The 10,104-nt window shown below is 39.6% G+C and overlaps 1 long non-coding RNA gene across 1 annotated transcript in view; it reads right to left on the reverse strand.

The window, feature by feature from the left end:
- Positions 1-2,635: 2,635 nt before the first annotated feature.
- LOC108446582 overlaps positions 2,636-10,104 on the reverse strand; it is a 26,180-nt gene continuing 18,711 nt past the window's right edge. The window contains exons 3-4 of the long non-coding RNA XR_001861791.1: positions 4,764-4,843; positions 2,636-3,664 (exon numbers count right to left, since the gene is read on the reverse strand). This is a non-coding gene — a long non-coding RNA (uncharacterized LOC108446582). The remainder of the gene's footprint in view (positions 3,665-4,763; positions 4,844-10,104) is intronic.

Genomic DNA, 10,104 nt, shown 5'->3' on the forward strand with positions numbered 1-10,104 from the left:
AGGGTGCTGATGTGGAAAAAAACAATTCTCAGAATACACTCACCACTGCTCATTCAAAACACTCACTTGCCGAGTCATTCTCCACATAGTTCAGAGCTAAATGTATGAAGCCAAGGAAATGCACTCAATTTGCTTTGAAGGTAAACCTCCAAGGCAATTTCATAAGCAAAAATCATATTCATGTCATACAGATACTGTGGTTTAGTTTATGATTCCAATTTGGCCTGGAGAGCTTTCAATACTCTAGAAAAAATACTTCACCAATCTGTATGTAAATACTTCAGTAAAACCACTGAACAGTGATCAAGTTCAGTATTAATGTCACAAATTAAAGATGGCATCTGAAAACGTACTGTCTAGAAGAATGATCAGAGCTCACGCTGAAGAATAATCTGTGTTTTCAGCAGCCTATAAGCACCATGGAAAAAAAACGTGGTGTTGCAGTCATTAAGTTACAGTGTTATATAAAAAGAATACACTAAATACTGAAATACAGCCAGTGGTTTGGTGGCAGCAGGGTGGGTAGCAGGCAATCACCTGAAAATGCCAGCCTAAAGAAACTCATGGTAGGACTAGCAGACCTATGTTGTACAGTTCAAATTGGCAAATAAATATACTTTACGGGCTTGCATTTCTATTATACACTATTAAAGAAGAAAAAATCAACCAAGTAACCCAAATAAGCTCTCAATTTCTAACTATTTGGTTGTCTCAGTGAAAGTGTGTTTATTTAAGCAGATGCGACGGCACATTTGTTTGCCCCAGGGGAGAGTGGGAAGAATTAGCCAAATATCCTGTTGAAGTCCTATCAAGAGGCAAAGAAAGTTGTACTGGAGGAAGGTACAACCATTCCCATACTTTCCAATGGTTTAGGGGTTTTGTAGCTCCAAGACACATTTACTGTCACTTGTTTACACCACTGCCCACCTCCACGTAGGCCTGCATTGCCCTGGGACTCAGCTTTCACACAGCAGCATGGAGAGAAGCCAGCTGGAAGGGGAAAGTCTCTCAACTGTTCTTGCTCCTGCTTCTCTCCCTTGGCTTCTCTGTCTTATTTTGAGTCTTCTGGATGTGGGACACAGGTTCAGGCAGTATAAGCCCTCAAAGCAGTCACTAAGTTGGCATGTAGGTTAGCTACAAGACATATGGGGCAGGATTCAGGTCCAGACCATAGATACCTAAATAGAGGTGACCACCTATGCACTAGATACACAAGGTCTCACTTCAGATAACAAAGGTTAATTTGGTGCCCACACAAAGCTGCTCAATTTCATTTTAGATGGATGCCCTAAGGTCTCAAAGACATCAGCCAAAGGTTAGCAGATGAATACAGAACTTACAGAAGATCCTCAATTGCAACTGGTATCAGTAATAGCAACTGGCATTAGAGCAGTATCCTACAGGTCTCAAACGACATTACAGGGCCACAGCAATGTCACATTTCCCTGCCTTTCTTTCATAAACCTTGTCACTGCACAACCTATTACCGAAACTCTATTACAGAAATAGCATAAACAGAAGAGGAAATCGTTCATCCATCCACAATTCCTCATTTCTGGACCTTGTTGGACCAACCCAGCATAAAGAGCAGGAAGCATCTGAGACATGTACTGTCTGGCAAGGCAATTTTCACACAGAAATTCATAAGGGAAAGGAGGGTGCTCCCCTTTTCAGCGCAAGGTAATTCCAAAATGGTTTTAAATTGCAAGGTGCTAAGAGTCAGAGACATTCTCCTGGAGAGATGAGCTGCCACATCTCTCACTGCAGTGTCAGCATGGAGGTGGGCACACAGGGAAGTGCTCTGGGCAGCTCTGCCATTTCAGACAGGACAGGACAACTCCGCAGCAACAACCAAGAACAAAAACTTAACAGACAAAAGTAAATTATGAAAAAACCATTTTTCTGTTGCTTTTCTTAACGTACATTAATGAATTAGATATTCCTCTAAATGCTGTTGTGTCTAGGCGTTAGATATCTGCTGATTTTTGGTATGATGCATGAAAGAACTGAACTGGAGGAAGAGGCCATCAGAGCCTTCTGACCCATTTTTAAAAGAGTTATTCTGTATGCTGTGAACGACATGGGATTTGGCATGCAGTTAGCCTGAGAGGAAAGTAGGAAAATGGCTACTGCAAAGCCAGAGGGGTAAAAAGTAGCATAAAAGCCAATGAATATATGCAAAGAAAGACATGAAGGTCGCTGAGAAAGGAAATCTAAACTTGATGTGAAAGTCTAGTGTCAGATATCATGATAATTAAGCAATTCCTAGGAGACTGAAAATCTGCAGGAACCAGCTTGCCTTGCTTGAATACAGTCAGTATAGGAGATCTCCTTTGGATCAGAACCAATCAGCTGCAACCTTTTCTCTGCTTACTCCCTATTTCCCATACGGCAAAGGAAAGGTAACAAAACACAGCTCAGAAGGTAAAACAGTTTTCACCCACAAATACAAACAGAAAGGAAGCCTGGTGTAGTCATTCTGTGATGTGGGTGAAGAGGTCTCTTCTCTCCCAAAATTTGTATCTGATAAACAAAAACAGGAGACATGACAGCAAGGAAGCACACTAAAAGTACTCACCACAAAGCACAAATTCTATTTACAATTATATTGTAACTGCTTTTAGCTGACTTCAATCCTTCCCAACTGGAATTCACCCAAACAATACATTACAGTACAAAATATTTTATAGATGTTATCTAGAACAGGAAGTTGTGGCACCTACCCATGGCCAGTGTGCAAGGTATGTGCAATAGGGAGGACCATTTGTCCTCATGAAAATGATTTGACGTCAATATGTTACAATAGTCTATGATACTGCAAATTTGTAATACTTTAAACAATGCCCCAGATTTGCCTATGGTTCCAGATGTTCATTTTTAACTCACTATTTTATAACAGTACAAAGGGAGTTTAACTTGTCAAGTGGCTGGCAAAGCTGAAAATGAAATATCGTAAGAAAATATGTCAGAGGTAGACCTTTTTGACCCAAACTTCTCTTTGGTCAGCAGAACAATTTGTCTCACCAGTCACTGTATAGGCTGCATCAGTCGTATAGCTGATGTTTTTTCTGGACTTGCATCAAACAATCTCAGCACATTGATCAGGATATTCTTAAATCTCTGTGCTTTCATGCTAAATCCAAGTGTTTCCTTTTCATGTGCACTCAACAAATAGACATTCATAACCTCAGAACATAAAAATATGATGGATTTTATCTTGAAGGACCTAGAATAATTAAATGCAACCAACTTGTTTCTGGTTTCTGAAAGGTTTCCCTTCAGCTCTGCCTCAAGGATGTGACATATTTGCTGTTTTTCTCAGTTTTGATTTCTTTAGCTTTGTCAGGGAAAGCAATGCTGCTATACATCACACAAAATAGTGATACAGTAGGGAGACATGAGTGACAAAATCCAGCAGAGAAAAAGAGTTCAAATAAAAGTTTTCATATCTTAATCCCTACAGGATTTTGCCAATAACATAAAAAATGTTAAGACTTGGCAGATACTATTAACCAGAATTTGCTTTCCTTAAAGAATAGAAAAAAATTTCTTACCTCAGAAAAGGATGAGCAGTCAACAAAAAAACCTCATCATCATTAAGAATGCAAATTCAGGGTAAATTTATCTAATGACTTTACTGAAGAAAAACTGCAGAAGTCAAAGTCTGGAAGCGAAAGATCCAAAATCCATACTGCTGTCCACTGTTCATTTTTTACATGCATTTTATTTCACCCTATGCATCCATGTAATTCTGTGGTATCTGCCATCACTGTATCCAAGAACCTCCTAAGCACTTAAAATCCATTTTTTTTTCATTTCCCTGCTTGAAGAAATAGTTTGACTCTTTTCTGCTCCTACACATATGACAATTTAGAACAATTAGGTGAAGGACCTCTTTTTAAATGTTCTGTTCTAAACACAATAATCTGCATGGATAGTGTCTTGGAAGAGTGGCAAGTACAGGGTGCTCTCAGGTGACCTTAGCAGCACCAGGCCAGCATGGCGAGCAAGGGCCTGGCAGCACAAGGCACAGCTAACACAAACACCACCATATTGGCTCATTCCGAATCTGTGCTTCCCAGCAATCCCAAATAATTTCAAACTGTGAGTGCAAACAACTGCAGGAGAAGGAGCTATTTACACACACATCCCCCACAGGGAAAAAGACTACAAACTGTTACTGTTCTTTAGGAATTAATTATAGCTGTTTTGTTTTTCTCATCTCCATCAAATAGCAATATTATTTATTGTGTCATTTGATTCATGGTTGTGCTTGTCAAGTCCAGGCAGATGCCCAAGCTAATAAAAATTCCAACTAACAAGTAGAATATATACAATATCAGTTTTTAAAAGCTAGACACTCTTCCTTCGGAATAATTGCTCTACTCAAGATCTCATTTTGATAGGCTATAATAGCTGAATAAACAAAACTAACTAGATTAAAATTTGATCATGCAGACACCACTAGATCATGATTACATTCTTCAGTGAAGGAAGGATTGTTTTAAAGAAAAATATGAAGACATATCAGATACAAAACCCCATATGAAGTAAAAACTATCTGTAAATACAAAGTAAATACTTTTACAAAACAGCAGAGAGATCCATTTAATCATTGGCATATAGCTGCTTCTGTAAATCCTGGGTAAGTTAAGATCATAAAATCAATTAAATTATATTACTGCTAATATCCCAGTTCCCATCGTTATTTCTGATATTCCAATTTCTAACTGTCAGCCACATTGAAATTCAAGGATACATACGTGGCATCCACACTCAGTTCTTATCGCTGAATACTGGCATTTGAAGCTTGGTCCTTTTTGTCATCAGAAGATGGAAAAGCCTATGGAGACCAAAGATAAAGAGATACTGCTAAGAAGATAGAGCCTCTGGATAACTCAAACAACAGACAAAAGCAGTGTAAGGATTATGTTGATAATAGATCTCAGCCAGATGTTCACTGACTTTTTCTGCCTTTTAAAAGCAGTGAAGCTTGCCTAAGTGAGACATTTTCAATAGTACTACTGTACCTTGGGGATTCTGAATAAAATTGCTGCTTGCAAATGTTGTGTACTTGAGTTTTTTTCCCCTAAGAATGACAAATTTAGTAGTTACTCATTTTTATTTCTAGCCTGTATTTCATATTTTGTTAGGTTTCTTACAACTACTTTTCATCTACTACAGCAGTCTATATGTACAACCAACTGTCCCTTGCCAGGAGGAGAATGAAGCATCTTCAACCCCAGTTTCCTGCTTTGCTGGGATTCAGAGACATCGTCATGAATAAACATACTACCCTGATGGGAAGTATTGAGCTCAAAATTGTAAAGAAAATCTGGGGTTTATTTTAATGTCATCACAGTTCATAGAAAAAAAAAATAGTTGAGTGCAATATTCACAGAACCCTGTGCAGGGAACAGAGCAAAAATGGTGCTATTTAAAGAACAGACTGCACTCTACACAGTGTCAACACTTGCCTGTTGATACTTGCTGTTACACACCACATCTTGTTTTTGTTGACCACCTAGACATATAAAATGGCTTTCTTTATGTGGAAGACAGGGCTTCCTGGGAGCACAGAGGCCTCTCTAGAAGCTTTGTTTTCCACTCATTTCCTTCATTGTATAGGAATGTTCATCCTATTTTGTTCCACTGGTGTTTGGATGTGTCCTGCTTCCACTCATTCAAAGCATTAACTTTTTTTCTCTCAAAACAGCATTCAGATTTCCTCCCAAATCAGAGATGCTGTCCCCAATTATCTTCAACCTGTTGGAATTCAGCAGATGAATCTGCCAGTGTACCTGCAACTCAGCACTGCTGAGGCTACATCTGGACCATTGAGATCCCCAGTGCAAGACGGAAATTTGCTGGAGTGAGTCCAGTGAAAGAAAACAGTTTAAGGGACTGGAGCATCTTTCATAGAGGATATGTTGGGAGAGACAGGACTGTTTAGCCCAGCGAAGAGAATGATCAGAAGAGTGTTACCAATGTATTTAAATACCTGATGGATGGAAATAAAGATGAGAGACAGGTTCTTCTCCATAGTGACTAAGAAGAGGCAATGGCACAAGATGAAACACATGAAGTTACATTGGAACACAAGACAACACTTTTTTTTTTTACTGTGAGCATGATCAGAAACTGGCATAGGTGGCCAAGAGAAATTATGAGGTCTCCATCTGAGCAGATATCTACACTGTGCCTGGACACAGACCTGGGCAACTTGCTATAGCTGCCCCTGCCCTGAGCTGGTGATTGAACAGGATGATCTCGAGAGGTCCCTTCCTACCACAACTATTCCGTGACTCTGTGAATCAGTCAAGATTCTTGTTACAGACTCACAAGAGAACTGATATTGAACTAAATTAAGAGTTTTACAAAAATATGGAAAAAGTTTATCTGAAATTCTATATTGTCTATATTTTTTACATACAGTAACTGACATCAACAGAAATGCAACTCTTGTGTGTAAAGGCCTATGCATGACAGATAAAACCAGCTAAACTAGATGTGAGTCCCTTTTTCCTATATAGGCATCAGTATTTTTACCAGATATCCTAAATACTTTTCTTAAAATTGGGTTCTATCAAACAGAAGCTATTTATCTCTTTCATAAGGTTAGGCAAATAATCCATTCAGAATTAACATGCAGCATCTATCCCCAAGAATATTTTGTAGGAAATTATTTTAAAATAAGATTCAAATCTTTATAATTAAGAAGGGCAAATATATTAGTAAGAATAAAGAGATACATTTCTAATCTCCAAGTTATACTAATTACTCTGTGATTTTTGTAATTTACTTCAGAAGCAGCAGAACAATGCAGTTTTCTTCACATGCATGACCATCCTTCTCATTTATGTGCTTGACACATTGCAACTGGATATTTATTCTTACAGCAAACTTTAATGGCATTGAGATTGTAAGTGCGTATCTTTCATTTAAATAAATTCACACTTTTAAAACCACAATGTTTATAAATATTTTTCTTTACAAATAACATTTATAGAACTCTCAAAACTCAGCCTATTATTGTTTGAAATATTTGTTAGATACATAATTACAGGAGATTAAGGGGATGACTTTGCTTCAGACAAAACTTCGTATTTCCTTTTTGTCTTTGCTTTTTTTTGTCCACATGCTAAATATCATATACATTTGAACCCTGTAGTTAACAGACACATCAAATACATTTTTACATCTAGGAGAGAACTGTACGAATTCAGTTTGTTACTGCCTCTCTTCACTCAGCTAACATAAGGAAGAACCACTTGATAACACCAGAGCTGTGCAATCATGGCTATTGCACAGTGTGTGTACAGCACACTGAGACTCTCCCTGTGCTCAGGTGAGGGATTAGACAGGGCATGCCCAGATTAGGCAGTGCAGCAGCCAGCAGAGAGTCCTAAGGTAGCTCAAAACGAGATGAGGGCGAGTGACTTGCGAACACAGCCTCACTGCTTTAAATAAGCAGCTCCTTTGTAGTAGGTACGGGAGCTCTACGGGCTCCCTGTTTCCCTGGTTTTTCACCCGGAACAGGTTCCAGCACCTCTCATACTACCCTACCAGATGCTGACAGGCGCATCTTGGAAAATGAGTCACAGCTTGAGACAGGAAAGAGGAATTTTCCCAGGGACCTGCAGGTGGCAGAGCACGGAATTCTGTGGGGCTGCGGGCAGGGGAATTGAACAGCAGTGGGGAGGGATAAGCCGTGAAAGCAAGACAGAAGAAACCCATGGGTGTCAGGAATCCTTTCAGACTTAAGAGTGAAACTGTGACAGTCATGAAACTTCGGCATTTTCTTTTTGCACTTTGTTCCTAACTTCAACCACTGCCTTCTGAGCACTGTCCTACTCCCCATCTTTGTCATTTGCCTTCTGTGTGCCTTCACTGTGCTACTTTTACAGGCTCCCCAATAGCATGTCCTCCTCAAATGTACTATTTAAAAAAAAAAAAAAAAAGGGAAAAGAAGCACAGTTCCTATGCCGCTACTTCCTAAAACTTACCAAAATCCCATGTCAATAAGCTCACACAGATTTCCATATTTGATGTCCACAATTCCCTTGGCTTTAGTAACTCTCCATTTCATATCCCCAAAACCACACCTATGTACTGAAGCAGCTGACTGATTTGCACTATTATGAGGAAACATGATTTGAAACTTTTCAAATGTAACTGATCTGGTGTAAAGATAGAAATATTGGAAAGCTTTTTCCTGTGAGGACTCACAACATTGTAGGCTACGTTCTATCAGCAATACCAGTTTCCTGCAGTCAGAGTCAGAAACCTTCACTACAGTCACAGCTAATAGGCAGTATTTCTTCACACTGAAGGAGTACACAATTCTGCTTCTTAAAAGTACAGAGTGCAAGGGATGGTTGGAAAGAAAAAGAAACCTCAATAAACGAATACATTCTATATTCTTTGTCACAGAACTTCAGCACATGTGCCAGTGCCAAGACCCACATCAGAGCAGGATGCACCATATACACTAGGTTCAGAAATACATACTGGAACAGGAAATATGTTGCCCTGGCATAGCAGCCCTCATCTGTGTATGCTTTTTCCAATCACATGAATATAAGGGACTAGAGCAGCTTCTGCCTCCACTAATAATCTAAGCTCAGTGTCTTTTCAGACAGTGTCAGTGGAAGAGATTGACCTGATACTAATCAAGCAGTGTCTTTGAAGTAGGCCGAGCTCTGCCTGTTTTGTTTCACAGAGGCTTATAAGACAACACTGACCAGTAACAGCTTTTGTCTCATTCTGGCTGCATAGAGCAAAGTAGCAAAGGTGACAATATCTATGTCACTCAAGACATCAGTGTTTGTGGGCTTACTTTACTCATCTTCTCGAAATCCTCATTGATCTTATGTCATTGTCTCAGAAAGTCAATAGGCCATTGCTAGTCAGAACAAATAGCAATTGCACCTAAAAAACAATTAATCTTGTGAGTGTCTTAAAATGCCTTGGGTATCATGGCTAAGTCGAACATTAAAAATGAAGAGGGTTCATCTGAATTGCAATGGCATCATTAATTAGTATCAATAGCTTGTATTAATTCTTATTAATAAAATAATTGTACTTCTCCTAAGTGGCTAAGCATTTGTCAATAGCAAGATAAAAGACATTTACTAAGGGGCATATTCTGGCACATTTTTACCTGAAATATTTTCTTCCTTAAGTCTGTATTTGTGATATTGTTGATTGTTTAACAAAATACCTTCAACTCACTATCTATTACACTCACTACATATCATTTACTCACTGCATAATTATGAAGAATAACAAGGAGGTGCCACTTTACAGACTATAGATACTTAATGCCTGTGGTGCTACTGCAAGGGAAGTAACTTTGCAGATCTTTTAGACAGAGCAAAAAGTTATGGATAGTCAATCAGTGACAGAACTAGAGACCATGTCTAATTCTGTCTTTTAGGTGTGGTGGGTCAGTAGTGGTTAACAGCCAAACTCCCATCCAACTGCTCACTCAGCCCTCTGCTCAGCTGGACAGGGGAGAAAATATGATGAGAAAGCTCATGGGTTGAGATGAGGACGGGAAAATTGCCCCCCAGTTACTGACATAGGCAAAACAGATTTGACTTGTGGAAAATTAATTCAATGTTTTAACAATTCAATAGAATGGTAAGAAACAAAGACAAAGCTAAAAACAACTGCCCCCCTCCCAAACCTGCCTTTTTCCCAGGCTCCACATCAGTCCTTCATTCCCAGCTCCTCTCCCTCCTCCTCCTCCTTGCATGATACAGAGGATAGGGAGTGGAGATTGAAGTCAGTCCATAAGAGCCCCACTGCATGACTCCTTCCTCCTTACACTTTTCCCATGCCTCACCATGGCCTCCTCCAGGGGCTGCAGGAGAACCTCTGCTCCTGTTCTGGGGCACCTCTCTCCCTCCTCCTTCTCTCATTTTGGTGTCTTCAGGGCTGTTTCTCTCATGTTTTCCCCTCAATCCTCACTGCATGTGCAGCATTTTACCCGTTTTAAAGTATCTTCTCCCTAAGATGCCACTCCCTTGGCTGCAGGGCCCAGAACTGGCTGTGTCCAGCACGCAGCAGCCCTGGTCACTCCTTGCAGTGGCTGCTCTG

This window comes from Corvus brachyrhynchos, unplaced genomic scaffold (assembly GCF_000691975.1).
Source record: "Corvus brachyrhynchos isolate BGI_N302 unplaced genomic scaffold, ASM69197v1 scaffold202, whole genome shotgun sequence".
In the NCBI taxonomy this organism is placed as follows: Eukaryota; Metazoa; Chordata; class Aves; order Passeriformes; family Corvidae; genus Corvus; species Corvus brachyrhynchos.